The 11,026-nt window shown below is 31.4% G+C and overlaps 1 pseudogene; it reads right to left on the reverse strand.

The window, feature by feature from the left end:
• Nucleotides 1–374: 374 nt before the first annotated feature.
• LOC108487642 (protein NCA1-like) lies at nucleotides 375–6,440 on the reverse strand (annotated as a pseudogene).
• Nucleotides 6,441–11,026: the final 4,586 nt, after the last annotated feature.

Consider the following 11,026-nt stretch of genomic DNA (forward strand, 5'->3'; position numbering starts at 1 on the left):
CTTTTAAATCTCTGACATTGACCGTTAAATTGATTTTAAAATATACTTTACTTATTGATAGATATTGATTTACCTTAGTGAGTATTGTATCGTTGCTCAAAACTCGCTAATTAGAATTTTAAAAAAAATTAATACTTCTCTAACTTAAATAAAACTTTTCCGACTTTTCGAACAGTTTATTATAATCAAGTTAACATTTTGAAGTTTTGAAGTTAGCCGGAATAGTTACCTCGATTCCATTCATACACTGTCACAGTAGCATTCAAATTTCAATACATTTATCCAAAATCAGAAGCCTGCAGCAAGTAATATGTACTGTATCTCATATCATATTATGTTTACATGTCATATTTTTATAAAAATTTACATGTATCTTATCTTGTATTTAATAAATCTAAATCAATTTTTTTCTATTGTGGTCACATAAATGATTCCATAGATCAAAGGATACATTTTACAACAACTGGCGAAAATAAAGGGACATTGAATTCTGATGTAAGATTTAGTAGACTTTAGTAGACACATGCGTGACCTCGTACTTCACTACCCCGGGCGTGCGCACACACCTTTAATCCTACAAACATCATCTCTTCTGAATCCGATCCTGTTACTCGGACAAACTCGAGTTTGTGTATGTACAAAACAGGCAGGCTCCTTTGTTATGGATTGTAGTAAGTTTTCCTTACGGAGACACCAAACTCGCAGTTGCTTCGGATTGTTTCTCTTCAAGTTGAGTTCTGAGGAATGCAAGCACGGAGAGGCGCTGCAAGTGAAAACAGAATGAGAAATCACATACCTATTGTCGAAACTTTTTTTTTTTTTGAAAAACGGAGGTCGACTTTAAAAACGAAAATAGAGTCGCCACCGATCCTTCTTCGAGGTGGGATCGGGTCACCTTGAGATTAATCATTTTAATAAAGTATTTTGGTTTATTAAAACAATATTTTTGGTCTATGAAATTCGAGAAAAGGGTTTTGGAAATCAGTTACGCACGAGGGAGGGTTAGCACCCTCGCAACGCCCAAAATTGGTACCGTATTGATTAATTAACGTCTTAATGTCAAAAATTTGAAAAGATTTTAAAATACAATTCTTTTAAAAATGTTTGGACCACTCGAGTGGGATGTTGAGACTCTCTTGTTCTGAAGGAATAAAATATCATATCCAGCACGTTAGGCTACAACATTTCAATCCCTCGATACCAAGGTTATCTCATGATTTCCAAAACTCATGCATTGAAATTTTAAAAGGATATTTAGTTATTTGTTCAAACATAAAATCGAAACCCAGCACGTTAGAGTACGATTTCTCGAATTTCCAAACACGAAATATTACCTCGTTGGAAAATCCTTACCTTGAGATAACAAAATGTCACATCCAGTGAGTTAGGACATAACACCTTGAATTCCCGAGAATAAGCTTTTATTTGAAACTTGCACATTTTGATTGAAAAGGATACTCGGTTACTTTAGACTCATCGGGGAAAATCGGTACCCAGTAAGTTAGGGCACAAATCTTCTCGAAAATCCCAAATACCGAATATTGCCTTATTTTGAAAACTTTTGAATAAAATATTTCTAAAACTTAAACGATATTAAAACACGACCTTTTAAGCGAATAAAATGCAATGGAGTAATAATAATTACAACGCAATGTAATAATTTATAAACAAAATGTTATAATAAGGAATCACAAATAACAAATAAATACAAAGTAAGAAAATCTAAAATAAAATATAAAACAATTCTAAGTAAATAATACATAAAAAGGATTTAAAATGGATGTTATAAAAGCGATCTAAAGTATATAAAATAATTTAAAAAAGATTAGTATCCGTTCAAGATAAAATAATATATAAAACTCTTTAAAAATAATATATAAACAATTCAAAATATATAATGTGTAAAAAAGTTTAAAATACATAATATATGAAAATATTAAAGTAAATAATGTATAAAAATTTGAAATGAACGTTATATAAAAAGTTAAAATAGATAATAACAAAAATGTAAATAAAAAAAATAGAATGTTAATAACAAGAGTAAAAAATATATATAAGAAAAATAATAATGAAAATAATATTAGTATATAAATATAAATAGAAATATAATAAATAGAAATATAATAATAGTTGAAATATAAATAGATAAATAAAAATTAGATAAAAATAATAGTATTAGAATAACAAAATAAATAAATAGAAACATAATAGTAATAGCAATAATATATTAAATAGTTAATTTGATAATAAAATAACAAAAATTAAAAAAAAGATTAAATCGAACCTTAAAACAAAATTTTGGGGCGAATCAAAAATAAATAAAAAGAAATCGACCAATTTGAACGTGCAAATAACAAGGAGGGACCAAAAGGGAAATAATCCCCACTCTCCAAAACGTCCGGCTTCAAGCAGGACTCAAAATGCAGTCAAAACATATTTTAGGGCAAAAAAAAATAATAATAATGAAAACTTAATTGAAAAACAATAAAAAAACGAAAAGGCTAAACGTAATTGGATAAATTTAGAAAAAACAAAGAAATTGAAATGAAATGGACAAAATTCTCACGTAATTGAAAGAGAAAAGAAAATAATTCAATTCCAATTTTAGATTGAAGTAGGAATCCCAAAGTAATTCATCAAAAGTCCTCCTCCATTCAAAGAACAAAATACCCCTATTTATATACATGGAGTTTATTAAAAATAGCCTAAATAATTTAATAATAAAATAAAATAAAACAAAAAAATCATATTTTCCTATTTTTAGCCTAAATGATTGACTTTCAATTTAGCTCGTTTTTAACCGATTGCATCTTTTGACTTTATTTATTCGGTTATTATTTTTTGGAGCAGGTCAAAATTAACCGATTATTAATTTGCTTCGAAGTTACATCTAGTGTGACCTTACCTGGGGTTCAAGACTAGCTTCTTTGGATTTCAGAGACAGTGACTAACAACTTTATGGCTTCTTGAAATCCATCAATAGCCTCATCATCTTTTCCGAGAATTCTATCGACATCTGCAACTTTTGCCAGGGAGACAGCTATATCTATAACCTGTTATAAGGAAGCAAGAAGATAAAAAACAATGCTACACCATATTCCAATAGAAACAAAAGCATCCAATGCCATTCCAATACTCAACCTTTCTTTAGGTATCCGTGTCTGGTACAAATTCGGAAACGAGTATAAGAACATGATCCTTCAAGGAAGGTCGAAAGAACATATCCGTATCAAACATAATCTTGTAACCGATAAAAAACAACAGCATTTCTCCGGTGCTAAACAGAAAGGGAAAGAAGTTACAGGAAGGAAAGGAGCAGGTTGCTAACCTGAGAAGCAACACCAGAATTATTCTTAATGACATCACGTCGGACACCAAGTGACCGCAAATAGTAAGACCTTGCAGCTTGAAGATCTCCATCATAATACTTGAGATCTCCAATTTTGTTAAGTGAAACAGATAGTGAATGTGTTATCTGTAGAAAGTTAAACAAAGTTCAGGGTTACCTCATTATTGAAAATTTTATGGGCAGTGAGTAACACAAACAAAGTTTCAGGTGCAACAACCTCCAGATCATCTGTTGGCAATTTTGTCAGGAATTCAACACTCTCCTCAAAATAATTTATTGCAGCAGCAGAATCTCCCATTGCTCAACTGCAATAAACTCAAATATTCATATTTCTTCAGACAATTACAAAATACAAAGATGTCTTGTCTAGTTGCCCCCAAGGAGACGGTTTTGCCTTTCCCTAAAAATAAAGCTTTCACGAGAGGCTCTAATTTTTCTTGATCATGTGTTTAAATAATTTCACATCAGAATTCATTTTCCCTCATAAACCAGATTATTACAAGAATAACAAGGGAATATAACTCCAATTACTTCGTTCACGAATATGATAGCAACTTTAATGTTACTCAATTCGAGAATCCTCCCAGATAACTAATCCAGTATGAATATTAACTATAGTAAAGATGACAGTCCAAACCTTGATGAAAGCTCAGACATGTCAACCAACTTGTCCATCGCATTATCATCTTTTAGAGATGAATGCAAGACCCTTGGCAAGAACAATATTCCAGAGTCTAGACCGACATCTTTCGTGCTATTGATTTTTTACTATTTCTTTCTTTAGTTCTTTAATTATGTTTCTAAAAGGAGCAAAGTTAGACTTGATCATGAGCCGGGCCGCCCGCCTAGGCCTGAAGATTTGTCTGAAAAGTGAGAGTTTTAGGTAAAAAATAAGGGCCATTTTCTAAATAAGCTGGGCATCAGAAATTTTTTTGGCCTAGGCTTGGCCCAGTCCAAATCCGCCTAAACTTTTTTTCTGCTGCTTTTTGTTGTTGTTTTGCCGTCATTTTATTATTCTATTGTTACTATTTTGTGATATTTTATGATGTTAATTTAAGTATAAAGACTTTTTTTTAACGTCTTTCCAATTTGTCTCCAGGTGGGCTACTGTTGTTTTATTATTGCCGGGCGGGTCAAGCTCTGGTTTAGCATTTTCATCTTCAGGCCGATTCGGCTCAAGCCTAAAAAATGGATTTAAAATTTAGCATCGATCTGACCTGCTCCATGAAGCTAACAACAGCAATAGAAAATATGGAAACCCAAACCGTGTTATACCAGGCAGAATTGGCATTTCTTTTCTGCTATTGAAAATCAATCAGATTACAATAGCTCAAAGATCTTCAGACCTCACATGCTTGTTTAGTAGCAGGTTCTTTATCTAAGCATTAAGCACAACCTAACCGTGTTCTTCTTCTCTCTCAAAATAAATCAAACATTTAGCAACGGATACGATACCTAAGCATTGAACACTTATTAACACATCTGCAGATGATACAAAAACTAAAGGGACAAGAAAGGAGTGTGGTGACATACCAGCAATCACCAAGCATACCCACAACTGCCCCCAGTTGTGAGCAAAACTCCGAAGTGTTGCCCGTTTTCTCTAATTGGACTCGGATGTCTTGGGTACACATAATGAGTCTAGATTGAGCACTCTTTATATTCTAAGCACGAAACGCCTATACGAAGCAAACCAATACTAATTTCATATAAGAAAATACAGGACTCTCATTACTAGGAATAAGGAAATAAAGCAATGAACAAAGAGTTACCTTCATTGCCTGTTGCACCAAGAAAGCACCTCTGTCCAACGACATGTCCTCGTAAATAACCTTTTTGTCATCATTCACAACTTGCTCTCCTCCTCCTCCATTGGCGTCAACATGTGGCCTCTTCGTCCTTGCATGGCCTTCGATAAACCGATCAACCATGCTTTGAAGATTTGTATCAGCTTCCAATTTCTCTATATCAGCTCCACATAATGGACAATCCTTAAACCGAGACATACACACTCTAAACAGAATAAAAAGTTATCATTAAAAGAAGGACCAATTAAGGAAAATACATTACTATCGTTTAAAAAGCACAGAGTGATCATCAAAAATGGATCAAAAAAGTGACATGATAAACAGCAAAAATAATCAAACAAGACAAAAAATTATCATTTAAAGAAAGCAATCCAATAAGGCCTACTAAAGAATTATCATCACCAAAAAGAATAAGAAAAGCCGAGAAATTTATAGATAAAGAAAGAAGGGGTTAATTTTATTATTACTGGGAAAAGAGGTGTGAACAAGGGATACATTTGGTGGAGTCAAAGAGAAAAGCTTGGCAGATCATACAACTGAGAGGACCAAGCTAGAAGTTGTTGAAACCGTAACCAAAGGGACATTTCGGAGACACGGTGGCAGTTTCGCCAGAGTCTATCCTTGCGGCTTCTCTATCACCGGCGGTAGGTTTTTTGTCTGAACCGGTGTCGTCCGGTCGAGCTGCTTTCACGAATGGGCAAACCGGGGTGGTCTGTAACACCCCCTACCCGTATCCGTCGCCGGAACAGAGTACGAGGCATTACCGAGGAGTACAAAACACTTACAGATTATTTAAATATATTTTCATAACAACTTGTCTCGATTTCATACTATTTCATATTTAAGCTTTACTCACCAAAGTATTTGAAATATCATCTTTATGCAAATAGCACACATGAGGTACATAATTCCATAGTTAAGAATGAACACATTTATCAAACATATTCCACATTCATATATCAATGTCTTACATTTCCATATATCAATAACAGTCATTTTTCTTGTTTTTCAGATAATTATGTGTAATGATTGATATGCATGTAATTCACTGTTTCTTCCTGTCAATCACAATTTCAAATGACAAATTCGTGTGAATCAGCTCAACCTCATTAGGTGTTTAAATTCTGTCACTTTGATTCACATACTCATAATTTACTAACATATCCTGTCAAATACAATCTCTGAATGATAAAATCACATAATTGAGCTCAATAATAATAATGATAACATTACTTATATTTCTTTTTCCACATGTTACATTTACGACTTACCAACTTGTCCATCCAAGGAACAGCTTACGGATTTGAGTACATCGTGATCTAAAGCCCGAAATCTAGCTGAAGCACATAAGTGCTAAACGGAAGCCCGGAGGCTAACTGAAGCACATAAGTGCTAAACGGAAGCCCGAAGGCTAACTGAAGCTCATCAGAGCTGAACTGAAACCCCAAAAGGGTTAACTGAAACTCATATGAGTTAACGGAAGCTCGTAAGAGCTAAACGGAAAGCAAACACGAGAATTCGCAACAAATGCTGAATCTCGGTTTACTTGGGTAATTTACCGTCAATTCATCTTTTTCACTGAAAGATTGTACTCATTTCCTGCGTTCCGTTCCTCCAAAATTCTCAGTTTAATTTCATAACTTTTGTACATAATTTACTTATTTTCAACAATTAATATATATAAATATTAATCACCATTCATAAAATAGTATTGAAATTTAATAATATTAACAAATGGTCACTAAACTCACAAGTTCAATTTTTGTATTATAGCGATAATCATAATTTCATAATAAATATTCCAAATAAAACATTATATCGTTTCTAATTCAACACTTATCGATTATAATCGGGCATGTGATCAATTTATACACGAGTCATTCATATATTTTTGTATATTTTCCTCCTCCTCCTCTCCATCCACATCCTTAGTATAAACAACACACTTGTAGGTAACATTATCTATAATTTTCACTATCTACTTATGTGAATATTCAAGCTGTCCATCTGTGTCATAGTCACTAAATTATTTTTATCTTGAGCTAAAAAACTCCAAATTAAGCTCCATAAATTTTCTCAGAAACTAGATTCACATATCTCCTTACCATAAAATTTTCATAATTTTTGGTTGGGCCAATTAATACAGTTTATTCATTGAAGTCTCCCCTATTCTGCTGTCTGACAGTTCCGACCCTTCTTCATTAAAAATTAATTATCTCTTCGTACAGGATTCGAATGATGTTCCCGTTTATTTTTCTTGAAAATAGACTCATTCGGTATTCTAAAAATATAAATTTAAGCCCATAATTATTTTTATCCAATTTTTGATGATTTTACAAAGTCAGAACAGGGAACCCAAAATCATTCTGACCTTATCTCACAAAATTTATTATATCTCATGATTTACAATTCAATTGCTTACATTATTTCTTCTATAAGAAACTAGACTCAATAATCTTTAATTTCATATTTTATTCATCCTTTAATTCCATTTATACAATTTTTGGTGATTTTTTAAATTTAGACTACTGCTGCTGTCCAAAACAGTTTTAGTGCAAAATGTTGATTTCCATTTTGCCCTAAATTTCACAATTCATACAATTCAGTCCTTGCTCAATTAACCCCTCAATTAAGATAATTTTCTCAATTAATACTTTTCCTAAACATTATAAGTTATTTCATAACTATTGAATTTCAGAATTTCCACATAAAACTCTAACTTCAAACTCTTTTACAATTAGGTCCCAAACATTCACTTTCTATTCAATTCTTACAATAAAATCAACATATAAACAATTTAAAGCTCTAATTTCATGCCAAATCATCATATAATTCCAGCACATATGTATATAAACTTTCAATTTCTTTCATAGAATCAAAAACTAATGAATTCAACAATAGGACCTAGTTGTAAAAGTCACAAAAACACAAATTTCAAGAAATAATCAAGAATTGAACTTACTTGAAGTAAAAATATGAAAAAACAGCTTAATAGAACTCTTCCATGGCGTTTTTCTGATGAGAATGCAGAAAAATAAAGAGAAATCTAGATAATTCCACTTTAGTCCTAGCTCTATTAAGTAAATTTTGCAATTTTCCAATTTTGCCCTTAATTCTCCTTATTTTCTTGCTGATTTCATGCCCTTGCCGTCCAGCCTAGAGGTGTGCATGGGCCGGGCTACTCGGCCCGGCCAGAAGGCCCGCCCGAAAAATGAGAGGGTTTGGGTAAAAATATAGGCCCGAAATATGGGTTTGGGCACAAAAACGAGGCCCGTTTAGAAAATGGGCCGGGCTCGGGTAAAATTTTTTTGGCCCAGGCCCGGGCCGGCCCAGCCCGAATTATATAATAAATATTTTTTTTATTTTTAATTATATTTATATTTTAATTTTAATTTTAATATAATCAATTTTTATTATATTTTTCAAATTGTGTATTGTTTTAAGAATTGTTTTAATATATTTTTTATTTGTTTCTTGTTTTAATATTTGTTTTAAATGTATTTGATTATTTAATATATTTTAAAATTCTTTATTTAATAAAATAAGTTAAAAAAATTTAATATGGGCCGGGCTGGGCTTAACAATTTTATTTCAGGCCGGGCTTGGGCAAATTTTTAGGCACATATTTCGGGCCGGGCCGGGCCTGGGCCCAGAAAACGGGCTTGAAATTTTTTGTGGGCCCGACTCTAACCCGGCCCGGCCCATGCACACCTCTAGTCCAGCCCAAATAGACTTTGGGTCTATTTTCCTTTTAAACCCTCTTTCTTTTATCAATTAAGCTATTTAATCATTTCCCACAACTTTGCATTTGATACAATTTAGTCCTTTTTTTTCAATTAACTATCAGAACTTTAAAATTTCTTGACGAAACTTTAATACTAACATATTAACACTCCATAAATATTTATAAAAATATTTATGGCTCGATTTAAAATTATCAAGGTCTCGATACCTCGTTTTCGATTCTAATTATTTTAATATTTATTTTTAGTACACTATTCACTATTTCAAAATTTCTCCTAGCTTCACATTTAATTTATACTCACTAAATTAATAACATTTCCTACTCATTTGTCGGATTTAGTGATCTCGAATCACTTTTCCGACACCACTAAAAATTAGGCTGTTACATGGTCATCCTCTTTCTCTTTCTATGAAAAGAAAGAACCGAGAGAGGGCCACACACAGAGATATATATAGGTGTGATGAGGAAAACAACGTCGTTTTTGACCTTCTGTGACCAAATGCCAATGGCATGTTGGCTCCGGTTTTCTTCAGGAACACAAATTTATTCAACCGCTATCCTCTTGGGAAATAAATTATCTCAGTAATGATTTAATTTTATATAAAATTTATAATATAAAATTAGATAAATGATACCAATACTCAACTATTATTTTTACATTAAATAATAAATAATTATCTACTTATTTTATTAAATGTTGATTTCAAATGAAATGAAATTTTTAACAATTTATTAAACACACTCTAATTAAAATATTATTTTTAATATTTTAGAAATGTTGGAAGAAAATATTTGTCTCTCCAAATCTCACCCCTGTTTAGGTTCTAGTGAACTTTATCAGCGGACGAGTTGAAGTGAGTAAGGGCCAGTTCTGCATTACTTTTCAAAAGCACTTCTGGAAGAAAAGTCATGCAAAACAAGTTTTTTTGATCGAAATTTTAACTTTTCAGAAGTGCTTTTCCAAAGCACTTCTGAAAAGGAGAAGCTAAAATTTTTAGCTTTTCCTCTCCCAAAAGCACTTTTAGTGCTTAATTACTTTTTCACCCCTCCAATAACATAGTATTTTCTCTTTTTTTTTTCTTGGTACTTAATTACAAATGTGTTAAAATCATTAATTAAAAATAAAAAATATTTTTAAAATACTAATTATAAATATTTAATAGTTATATTTAAATATTTAAAATATAGTTTATATATTCTAATTAAATTTTATAAATAATTAATATTTATTACTTAAAAATATTTAAAATTTATATTTTATATATTAAAATATTAACAAGAAGTTATAATAATTTTTTATATTCTTACTAAAATATAATAATATTAACTAATTTAAATATTATTTAAATATATATTTGTTACTTTATAATAATATGTCTAAAATTGACATTTTATTTCTCAAAAGCATTTTTTAACAGCAATACTAAACATTCAAATTTTAAACCAAACTTTTCAAAAGAAATTATCAAAAGCACTTTTTCACAGCACTTTTGAAAAGCATTTTTCAAAAGTATTGCCAAACTAACCCTAAGTAGCGGATCGGACTTGTATTATTGTCTTTCACATCAACACACGCTTTAAAAGCATCTCACAGGAAAACATGATGTGATAGGTCATGGTAGGTAAGAATTAATTTGAGGATTAAATCATCAATATAAAATCATAATTTATCTAATCATTAAACTAATTTTTCCAAACAGAGTGATCTCATATTTACATGGCAAAGGGAGACCATGCATTTTTCAAACAACTCTGCATGGCAAGCTTTATTTTGGCCAATGCTAAAGGTATGTCAGACAGATTTCGATGCAAAAATTCGAACAACTGAACGCCGCATCCTCATCTAATCCAAGTCTAAAGAAAAAACAACTTAAAACGTTGGAGCGCTCAAAATTTCAGTATCTCATTCCTACCTGCAAACTACCTTTTCCTGCTCCTCATGAGGACGAGGTCATTGTCTCTTATAAATGAAAAAAAAGAAATTCTAAATTCGATTTTTAGTTCATTTATACCAAACAAATTAACAAATTAATACACTTACTATGTTGATTAATAATACTAGATCATGAAACACTCACAATATTAATGAAAATAAATTTATCTGAAAACTATATTAAAAAATAT

The sequence above is a fragment of the Gossypium arboreum genome, chromosome 10 (genome assembly GCF_025698485.1).
Source record: "Gossypium arboreum isolate Shixiya-1 chromosome 10, ASM2569848v2, whole genome shotgun sequence".
Lineage (NCBI taxonomy): Eukaryota > Viridiplantae > Streptophyta > Magnoliopsida > Malvales > Malvaceae > Gossypium > Gossypium arboreum.